This window comes from Calypte anna, chromosome 7, assembly GCF_003957555.1.
Source record: "Calypte anna isolate BGI_N300 chromosome 7, bCalAnn1_v1.p, whole genome shotgun sequence".
NCBI classification, from domain to species: domain Eukaryota; kingdom Metazoa; phylum Chordata; class Aves; order Apodiformes; family Trochilidae; genus Calypte; species Calypte anna.
The window spans coordinates 7,073,262-7,083,699 of record NC_044253.1 but is presented as its reverse complement, the minus strand read 5'-3'; the positions used below and the strand labels follow the sequence as shown (position 1 = coordinate 7,083,699).

General features: G+C 43.7%; 1 protein-coding gene across 1 annotated transcript in view; it reads left to right on the top strand.

Moving 5' to 3' along the window:
- The first annotated feature begins 6,254 nt into the window (after nt 1-6,254).
- MGAT5 (alpha-1,6-mannosylglycoprotein 6-beta-N-acetylglucosaminyltransferase) overlaps nt 6,255-10,438 on the top strand; it is a 114,051-nt gene continuing 109,867 nt past the window's right edge. The window contains exon 1 of the mRNA XM_030454480.1: nt 6,255-6,454. The gene's annotated coding sequence lies outside the window, so the exon portion shown is untranslated. The remainder of the gene's footprint in view (nt 6,455-10,438) is intronic.

The following is a 10,438-nucleotide window of genomic DNA, read 5'->3' as shown; positions in this document are numbered from 1 at the left end:
AACTATTTAACAGCCACTAAAGGGTCTTTTCTCCTTGAACTGTGTAACTCTTTTTTTTTAATCCATTTATAATTTCATCCTCCAGAAAATCCTGCAGTGGATTCTGCAACTTAACATAGCTTTTGCCTGGACAAGTATTTGATTTATTTTTTTTTTAAATCCACTATTCAAAATTTCATTGGGTGCCATGGGTTGGTTTGGTTTTTTGTTTGGTTTTGGTTTTGTTGGTTTTTTTTCTCTGACAAATACTGAACATCCCATTCATCTTCGTGTGACCTGCTATTTCATAATCTTGTTTTATTCACTCTTTATCATTGCTTTTCCAAGGTCCTGAGAGATGCCTAAGATAAAGTCCCTCCACAGCAATGTCCCTCTCAGAAACATATCTCTATTTTTGTTTTCTTTTTCTATCCTATCTTTTAAGCTTCTTATGACATTTGCCATGACCTAATTTCTTTAATGACAGTAAGCATTCAACTCAAGATCTTGTGAGAATTTACAGAAATCTGAATAGAAACTACTCTCCAGATCAGACAGCTGATTACTGACTCCTTCAGATAACCAACCAACCTGTGAGCTTAGTGTTTACCCCTATAGAAAAGGATTACAGATAGATATTAACCTATTGTGCTATCTGTACATATCCTGAGTATATCTCTTGCCTGTTCATCAGGCAGAAGTCAGACTAAGCCATCTATTTCCAGTTTCAGAGTTAGTGGTACAGACCTCCCTGAAATTGGTCCTTCTGCTATTTATGAAAAGAGGCTGATTAAGTAATGAAGCAGAGGCAACTGCTCTGAAATTTCCACCCTAATTTTCTTCAAAACTCTTGGACAAATACCATCAAGTCCTGGTATTGCCAATTTTATTGATTCAATCTCAGGACTTTCCTGTTGATTCTTCTTTTTGTGGCAATAGCACCCTAAAAAATAGACTGGAGTGGAAAGTTACAAAATTCCTACCTCAACAGTGAACACCAATACAAATAACCCACCCAGAGCTTCTACTGTGCCCTTAATGTCTTTGTGCTTTCTTATCTTTCTTTGTTCTTTCTTCTTCTTCTGTAGTTTAATCATCTATCTGCTGCGCAGTCCATCTAACAAATCCCCATGAGTGGCCAGTGATTTCTTTTCTCAGGAAAGTCTTGAAAATGTTCAGGTCTAATGAAATCTCTTAAATAAATCATAATGCAATTTCAGTTTACACTGAAATGAGAACACAGGGTATCTCTTGTTCCTTGAGCAGTCATTTAAACCTGTGTAAGGTGGATGTGAAATATAACCACTCTTGCTAATTACTGCAAAGGGAAGCAGGCAGTGGAGAATCAGCATTGTGGGATTTTATTCTGTGCCTATTTTATAGAAATTTTATAATTATGTGTCTCCTTGTACTGAAACACCACTGTGATCCCTGAAAAGAAATCTCAAATAATTTTCTGCAAATAGAGAGCTCCTTAGAATACTTACTGTGTTCTAAATACCTACTAGAAACATCTGGTGTGGTACCTGAACCCAAGCATTTTGATAACCCAATGCAAAGGTGATGGAAATGTTTGTGCAATTTATCTTTACAGTGTCCATGCTTATGGAGAGATCTGTTAGCATAGAGATCAGTGTTTTCTGGTGATGAAACATTTATAGCCCAGTTGTTACACTTATGAGCAGGGGACAGAATAAAATAAAAGTAAAACCTTCAAAGGCAAGAATCAAATAATAATTGATGGGTTTGCTCTTTTATGGTAGCAGAGTTTATACTACCTTTTAAAAATATGACTTTTTTATATCCATGAAAACGTGGTGGGAAGGCTACAGCCAAAGCCTAACTGCACAGTCTTAATAATGTTAAGAATCAGAGGGTTTACTTGAGAATAGGGAAAGAACAGGAACATTTTATATTTTCTACTCTTATGATATTTTATCAGAGAAGGATCTCCTACAGCAATTTCAAATTGCCAATAATGATAAAAAGAGAAGGAGGGTGACTGTTCAAGATTTCACTTTATGATCAGAATACTGTTAGGGCTGAATATGACAACTGTTCAGAATTACACTGTACTGTAGTTTGAAAAACATAGATGGGATCCTGAGAAATCAGAGCAAGGAAAAAAAGAAAAAAAAAAAAAGAAAATAGAAAAGAAAAAAAAAAAAGAGAGAGAGAGACATTCTTGAACACATGAATTTTCAGTGAATTTTCAGATCTCCAGCACAGAAACTGTAATTGCTTATCATTTTGCAGTAAATTCATTTGTATCAATTAAGCCCAGGGAGACATCAAACAGAGCTTTAAAAGCCTATGTTGGAAACCTCAAGATACAGTTATTGTGTCTGGCAACAAAGTGAGGAAGATACTTTTCAGGAAGGTTTGGTTTTGGGTTGGTTTTTTTTTTCCGTATCTCTGGTTCACATTTCAGGTTTTCCTTCTTCATTTTCCTCTTCTCCTTTCTCATTTTATCGAAGTGATGTTCAACATGAATAATACAATACTCAGCCTACCACCAAAGAGTCCACTTAGTGTCTGCAAAGCTAACAACTAACCCTTTAGTCAAAGAAGCATACGGGGAGGTTTATTAAAAGATGGTAAGAAACCTTGTACAGAGGGCTGGAGGTTTCCAGAAAACAAGCTTTTAAGGAGATGTATATTACAGTGCAGATGCTCCCAATTCCTAGCCCAACTGCTTCACTGCTATGGTGATCCAAGAACATGATGTAGCACAATCCACCTGAAATAAGAGGGGGCTATCAAGTAGAACAAAGGCAGGAATGCTGGGCAGAGTCCACTTCAGAAGAAAGGGATTTCTATTAAAAACATATTGTCTGTATATATATCCTCTAATAATATGTATTTCATAATAACAGATTTTGCTACTAGAAAAGACAAACTGTTTTATTTAACCTTACCTGCTGACATCAGTATGTGTGCTGTAATTATAACAGTTACAGTGTTACAAGCCAAAAGGAAAGGCAGATTACACACACCTGCCTAAGGTCAGGTTTATGTAGGTATCTGTCAATACAAAATTCTTCTATGCTCTAGACACATTTCTCCACATTACAGTAATTTAACTGAACAGGTAGACTGCTTTAAAGGTGACATTAAGCAGCTCTGGAGCTGGAACCAGTGGCTTCAGTGCATTCACATTTTAAGTTATCATCAACTGCTGGTCCACAATCAGAATTCTCCAAAAGTCAGTATAAAGAAGTGCAAAAGATTTGGTCTCACAACATAAGAATTCCTTCACAGTCCCACAGCATTCAGTGTCTTGTAAGGATTATTTCTGTTCCAGTATGATTACAAGAAGAAATGAGCACAGTTATGATTTCTCAATCTAGTCTGCCCAAGTTCTCTACTAATCCAAAGCTGTGACTGGCACATAATTACACAAGGGAGTTTTTGTTATCCTCTCCAGGGAGGGCTGAAACCACAACTTTTGGGCACAAAGTCAAGCAGGAAAGCAGTTGTAGTAAGTGATATATTGAATGTCTCTACCAGAACATAATTGCGTTCCTCATTAATAGCACTAACCTCAGAGTAACCCACAAGTTTTTTATCAACAACAGGTATCAACAACAGCCAAGATCTTCAGTCCTGGCCTTACAGAACGTTTAGGTGTTTTCACACTTAACAGACCTACCAACTTATCTTTAATCACTGAATGCTGGCTCACGGCATGTGCTTGTTTGTATGTAGGGCAGCTATGCATGTGGTGACACTCAGGAAGCACACGTGGTGTCACATGCTGGAGTGTGACTACCTCTGGGAAGCAATGCTTCCTGGCACATCCTTGAACAGATAGAGGGCATCAGCCTGAATTCCAGTGTGGTGCTTCCACAGCATTCCTCCCTGTACCCAAGGGTGGTGGGATCAGGAAGCTGAGTCCTGGAGCTAGAGAGAGCTTGAAGTGATAAGAGAGAAACAGGCAAGCTGAGATTCCAGCATCAGGACCCTGACTGTATTAACAGGCCTTAATGGTTCTAATCAGCCTCACTTGTAGCCTCAACCCACACTCTCTTCCCATGGGCACAGATTGAGCAGGCAGATGGGAGAAGTTTTAACTCTGTAAGCTTCTAGCTGAATGTGGGACAGGGCTGTGACAGCTAAATCTAATGACTGGTAGTCTGGTTGTTACATGCTGAAATGATGAATAAACATCTAAGTGTCAGGTTGCTCTCAGCTTCCTCTAATAAGTTAATGCCACGGGGGATTTTGTTCACTCTGTGTCTTGCTACCCATGCTCAAAGAACCCAACCTCTCCCCAGGGAATGCTCCTCCAGCTGGCAGTCCACTCTCCTATGCAATTCTCATTTCTTAATCAATGCATGGAGTTTGCTCACCTCTGCTGTATTTTTTTCAGACACGTGTATTGTAATACACATGACACCAGTCAGGTGTAACTCCCTGTTCCTGACTGGAGGATCTGGTTGGTACACTTCAGTTTGGAAAGAGCTAATAAGATCTACTGTGCCCTTCAGTAAGAGCTCAGCTAGGAGACCACTCTTGTTATTTTCTGATACAGAATATTTCTATTGCAGAATATAATCTGTGTGATTCTGTGAAGCTCAAAAGTGACTGCAATTTTAGTCAGCTCCTGCATACATGCTTCCTAAATTAAAAGCATAATACATGGGAAAGAATGAAAACAAAGTAGATGCTGTTAGTCTACCTGCTTTGTTTCCCTGTGACAAGAACCTGTTTCATAAATCATAGCAAAGCTTTTAAAAAGTTAATTCATCTTACACAGAAGAAGTCCAAGGCTTTGATCATTCAACACCTTGTAAAATTTTCAAATCCCTAACCTCTCATAAAATGCCAGTGAGATTTTCCTACCAGCAACACAGCACAATGCTGGGTGAAAAGGGAAACTCCAAATTGCACAGCATAATTGCAGAGGCTCAGCACTCATTGTATGCAGCACAATTTTCTGTTCTGTGTGGAGTAGCCCAAAATGAATAGCACCGAACACTGGCAGATATTTTCTGTGAATTGTCACCAAAATAACCCTCATTTCCTTTGTTTTGGTATGTTTTGTATGTGTTTATAACCTTTTTCTGATGATACTTGGCATGTGAAGAATTTTGCAACAGCAAGTGGTCTAAGTGATGAAGCTTATTAAAAGCTATACCTACTCTTCCTTGAACTTATATTAAGTTGTGGAGGTAACTAGAAATTATTATTTTTTTACTTTGATCTTCATCCCCTTATGAGAGAAGTCTCTACCAATACCAGGCAGGATTGGCCACCAGATGTCACTCAGCTCCTGTCAGCTCCCCCTCAGCCTGTGCATGCAGGCTTGGCCAAACACACCATTCTCTAGAACCTGTGCTAAATAAAATACCGTCTCGACCCTACAAAAAATAGTCACTTTCTCACCACAAAACTGCATTACCTTCCTTTGCTCTAATGGCTCCCAAACACCGAAGCTCCTACAGCTTGTAGAGTGTGTTCAAAAAACAACCTAAGTAGACGAGTACCCTACAAAGGGCACAAATTCCTCTGTGTGGCAGAAAAGCCGTCGCTGATGTCACTCCTTCACCAAGGACGCGTTCAGCCACCATCCTCCCGTGTGCGGGTCTGCGGGGAGGATTTCGCTGGACAAGCGGGGGGGAAGGAGGCAGGAGGCGGCTCTCAGGACACCCCCGTTTCGGGGCGCTGGCTCTGCCGGGGCTCTCCCAGCCGCGTCTCATCAGTCCCCGCTCTCCTGTCCCCTGACTGCCCCAGGGTCCCTGAGGGGGCAGCGGGTTGTTCCTCCCCACGGGTCCCTGGGAGGGCTGCGTTAGGCCTGACCGCGGCCCCCGGGCCCTCCCCCCCCCCCACATCCTCCCGCTGAGAGTGCGACGGGCAGGTGTGAGGAGAAAAGCAGCTGATCAAGGGAGGGCGAGGCCGGGGCTGTGGCGAGGCCGCTCCTCAGGACCACCGGGCTGAAGGGCGCCGAGACACCTCTCCTTCGGCGGGCTGATCGGTGTTTCCCCTCAGAACCAGCCCGCACGCTTTCCACGGGACGCAGCAGCTGCGAACGAGTGGCCGTGGCCGTGCCCGCTCCTTCCTCACACCCGCGGCCGCTCTCGCGCTCGCCCACCCTCAGCGCCTCTCCCTCCGCCCGCCGCTGCCCTGCAGCCGGGCTGGCACTTTGCACACGCTCCCTCGCTCTGCCTCTCTCTCTCTCTGTCATAGGCGCTTCCGGCCGGGGAGGGCTGTTCGCGCGCGCTCCCCACGCCCGCCCGCGGGGGCCGCCGCCTGTGCCGCCTGCACACACACACACGGGCGGGCGTGCGCCCCGAGCTGGCTGGCACTTTGCAGACGCTCCCTTAGCGCCAGCCCGCCCTCCCGCCTCCAGGTGGCCCGGCCCCCACGGCGGGCGCGGCCGCCGTCCCTCAGCCCGCGGCGGCCTCCGCCGAAGACCATGGGCGATGCGCTCGTCCCGGCGCGGGGGGGCTGCGCACAGGAGGCGCCGGAGGAGGTGAGGCGGCGCTGGGGATGGTGGTAGCGGTGTGTGTGTGTGGGAGGGGGGGGTGGGTGGTGCCGCGCCCACCCCCGCTGCGGTGGGCGCCGCTGTCGTTGTCCCCCTGAGGCCGCCGCGGCTCGGCGGGCCGTGAGGGACAGTGGTCTCCTCAGCCCCCCTCACCGCGGCTGCCGCAGCCGTGCGGGGCGGGGGCTGCCTCTCAGCCACATCGCTCCCTACGGAGGTCGGCCCGGCGCTGGGGAGCCGCCTGCCCGGGTGCCGCGGGGCGAGGCCGGCGGCGGGTGCGGAACGGGAGGGAAGGAGGGAGAGAGGGGAATGGCCGAGGCTGCCGCTTCGGTGCGGCGGGGCCCGTGCTTGCCGCGGCCCGGCCGCCCCCGTCACCTTGCGTAACGACCTTCCGCGCCCGGCCCGCCGGGGAAAGCCTCCGCGGTCGGGCGACTGCCGCCCCCCCAACGTAGCCGGGGAGCGGGAGGTGCCTCCGGAGAGAGCCCGGGGGTGTCCGTGTGCCTGGGCGGCGGTGCGCAGCCTGGGGGGCGAGCAGCGCGGGCGGAGGTTTGGCTGGAGCGCGGGTGGCAAGGTTTGCCGGGGATGGGGGGGATGAATTTCGAGCGAGAGTCTTTTGAAATCTTTTCCCCTTACGATCCCGCTGACAAGCTCTGGCTTCCACCCGGTGCTGGTTTCGTTTCTCCTTTAGACTTCGTAAACCTCGAGGAAGTGCATTTGAGAAAAACGCTCCTGAAAATTGTCACCTCTGTGCCAGCTGTGCTCTGGGCACTGCCATGTCTGCTACTTTTTCGCCAGCGGTGCATTGAGCTTTAGATTGGAAATATTTCTTACACGTCGGTGTTAGTTTGATCCCAGGGCTGTGTCTGTCTGCGAAAAGCAGTGGCTGACATGGTGTGGTTGCATAGGTGTGCAGATGTACATTAAACTAGAATCTTGGGCGGCCGTTTTATTGTCTCCCTTGAGTTTTAGCAACTATTTAGGGTGAACTTACTTTTTATGATAGTTAAGGGAAAAGAAGCATCACCTTTGAGGAACTAAACCTTGTTAAAGGCTTTCCTCACTGTTAATGTAGGGAGTGTAGGTTCCATCTTTTCTAGATAAGGTATAGCATCAGTCTCATTTTTTGAGTGCTTATTTCTCCTCCTGGCATCGTGGTCAGTAAAGTTAGGAGAATAAATTCTTAATTCTTGCATTAGGTCTTGATACATCAGTCTCCTGATAACTGCAGGAAGAGTAGAACACTCTTTAAATAAAGGCACACTCGTAAGATTCATTTTATTCTAGTACACAGCCTGAGTTGTCTAAAAAGCTGTTACCTTGCCCCATGAAATAGTATGATAGCATTTTAAACAGCATGATTCATAATCCTAAATATAGGAATAAATTTTGGTTTAGTGCAGTGCAGGTACTTTATCTCAGCAAACAATGTTGTGTAGAAAATGTAGGTAAGGTGAGGGGAATAATGTCTGGTATTGTATCTGTTAATCTTTGTCCTCAGGAGGAGAGCATTTGAAGTTGTTTTCAGACTAGGGGAATGTCTTTACTCCCAAATCAATGAGGTGATCTCAGTTCTTTCCAAATACTTCTATAATTTCATAAAAGTCTGAAAAGCTTTCAGAAAAGGAGGAACCAGTTAGTTCTTGTTTTTTATTATTGAAGCCATTTTGCCTGGGGTTACTCAGTCCAATTTAGTCTGAATCGGGTGATTTAGATTTTTGCTTCGTTATCTGTGTGTAATGACTTCTTCATGAGAAACTCTGCTTGTGGCAGCACCCACAGTTCATATAATTACTGGTGGCTGCACAAAGCCTGGTAGTAGGAAAGAACCCTGCACCTTTTTTCTGGTGGTTTTGTTATGCATCAGGTAACTTTCACTACTGCTTTCTGCTTTTCACCTGTATAAGATGATGGAGGGAATAGTTGAGTCTTGAAATGGCCCATGGAGCAGTAATGAATGAATCCTTTAATGAAAGGATTCTGTTCTTCATAATTCAATGTATGCAGGCTATTTTCTGTTGCTGTAATATTGACTATGGATTTATATTGTATGAGCAGAATAAGGATTAAATAAGAACATATGCTTCTCCTTTTCTACATGATAAATCCACCTTGCTGTCCAGGAGGAAGGCAGCTTATACAGCCTAGACTGAAAAGATGTTGAAAGTCAAAGTGACTGAGTATAAGAAGATCAGGTTGTTTAAGCTTCCAAGACTAAACTGCCTAAAACTTAGGAAGCAGCCAGCAACACTGGGTGCAAATCATTTAAAATCCTTAATCATTTTCATGAAATAGAATCTGGCAAAATAACAAAAGTGTTCTAAATTCCTAAAATTACTCAGAATAAAGAAAATTGTTCTCCCTCCAACCAGATGTCCTTCCCTTCCATTGCTGGGGATTTTTGTTTGATTGCTTTTTTTTTTTTTTTTTAAAAAAAAGAAGCTTTATACCATCAATCTCTATATTTGACATAATATGTAGAATTTACTAATTGCTGGTTGTGTTTGTTGATTTTTATGTATTTGTTTATTTTGCAAGGTTATGTTTTTGGCATAGTGTGCCTGTCATCTAACAAGCGCACTCTGCTTTTTCTTCTGTATAATAAAATAGCTTTGTATGCAGTTTTCTTCCTCATCTTGGCTCCAAAATTTTAATAGAACTTCAGGAGTAGTTGGCATTAACTGCCCTTCACAGATCCAGTAACTTATTAGCTGCATGATAGGTGTTTTGAAGGCTTATGTGAATGCATTCAGGTTTTGAGGAGACTGAGATCTAAAGTCTTAGTGTTTCATGACAGAATGGGAGAATTAGTTCAGTTTTATTGGTAGGAAAAGCATTGATGAGGGAGACACAGGAGCAACTAATACTTTATGGTTATTTGCCCACAGATTGTCTGGTGTAGTGCCTGCTTAGTCTCTTAAATATGTAATAGAGAGAAATACAATATGATGAATATAAAACAAAAACAAACAAAAAAACCAACCAAACCAAGCAAAACAAAAAAACCCCAGGTTCTGATAGCATCTGCATTTATGTCACATTATTTCTAAAGTGTCTGCAGAACTCTTTTGCTTAGCCCAGTTTGGATCTAGAATGGTGCTCCAGCAGCAGCTCTTGGGAACAGCCATCAGAAGCATCTGCTGAAGGAAATGAACATGCTGCACACTGCTAATCAGCTGGGAATCTGATGAGTGGAAACTCTTTCAGGAGTGAAGCAGTTTTTTGCTATTACTGCATTTTCAATTAAAAAAAATGTTAACTGATTGGAGTGGAATAAGGTCACCCTTTATTCCTCTCTGTACTCCTCTGCAGAGTTAGTATTTATGCATCTCTTTATTTCATATATCACATATGCACATCCACTGAGACAAAAAAACCCAAGCAACCCAAATCTTTTGTCTTCCACACTTTGGAAGAAAAATAGGAATTTTGGATTTGCATGTGTGTGCACACATTCAAAAACCTTGTTTTCCTCTTTTAGCATCCTGTTATTGGCATGTATTAGTGAAGTTTAAAAGGCTTCATTTTCTGTTTTGTTTCATTTCTTGAAGACCCAAGACCTATAATACAATGAAATATAACTGGTATGAGGAGTTAAGTCTCATTCAGATCATGTTTTGTTAGTGGCTTGATTTTTATCACTTCTGACATCAATTTTTTTTTTTTTACAGTTTCTTTTTTGTTTGCCTGAGTTGGTAACTGGCATACTGCAATTCATGGCCACAAAGAACAAGTGACTAGAGTTTTATTAGTTCAGTGAAGTGTTTTGAATTAATCTGCTCCCTCTTGTTTGGATGATATTTGGAGAGGAGCCACTGTAAAGATGGAGAATTGGTGACACAAGTGCTGACACAGCCTCCCAGATGTGAGAGAGCAGCGTTTAGTGACAATGCAAACTTTTATCATGATGGGTAGCCTTATTCTTCTATTCAAGCTGGAATAGTTCAACTGTCGTGAAATGAATGTGTGGTGTTTTGT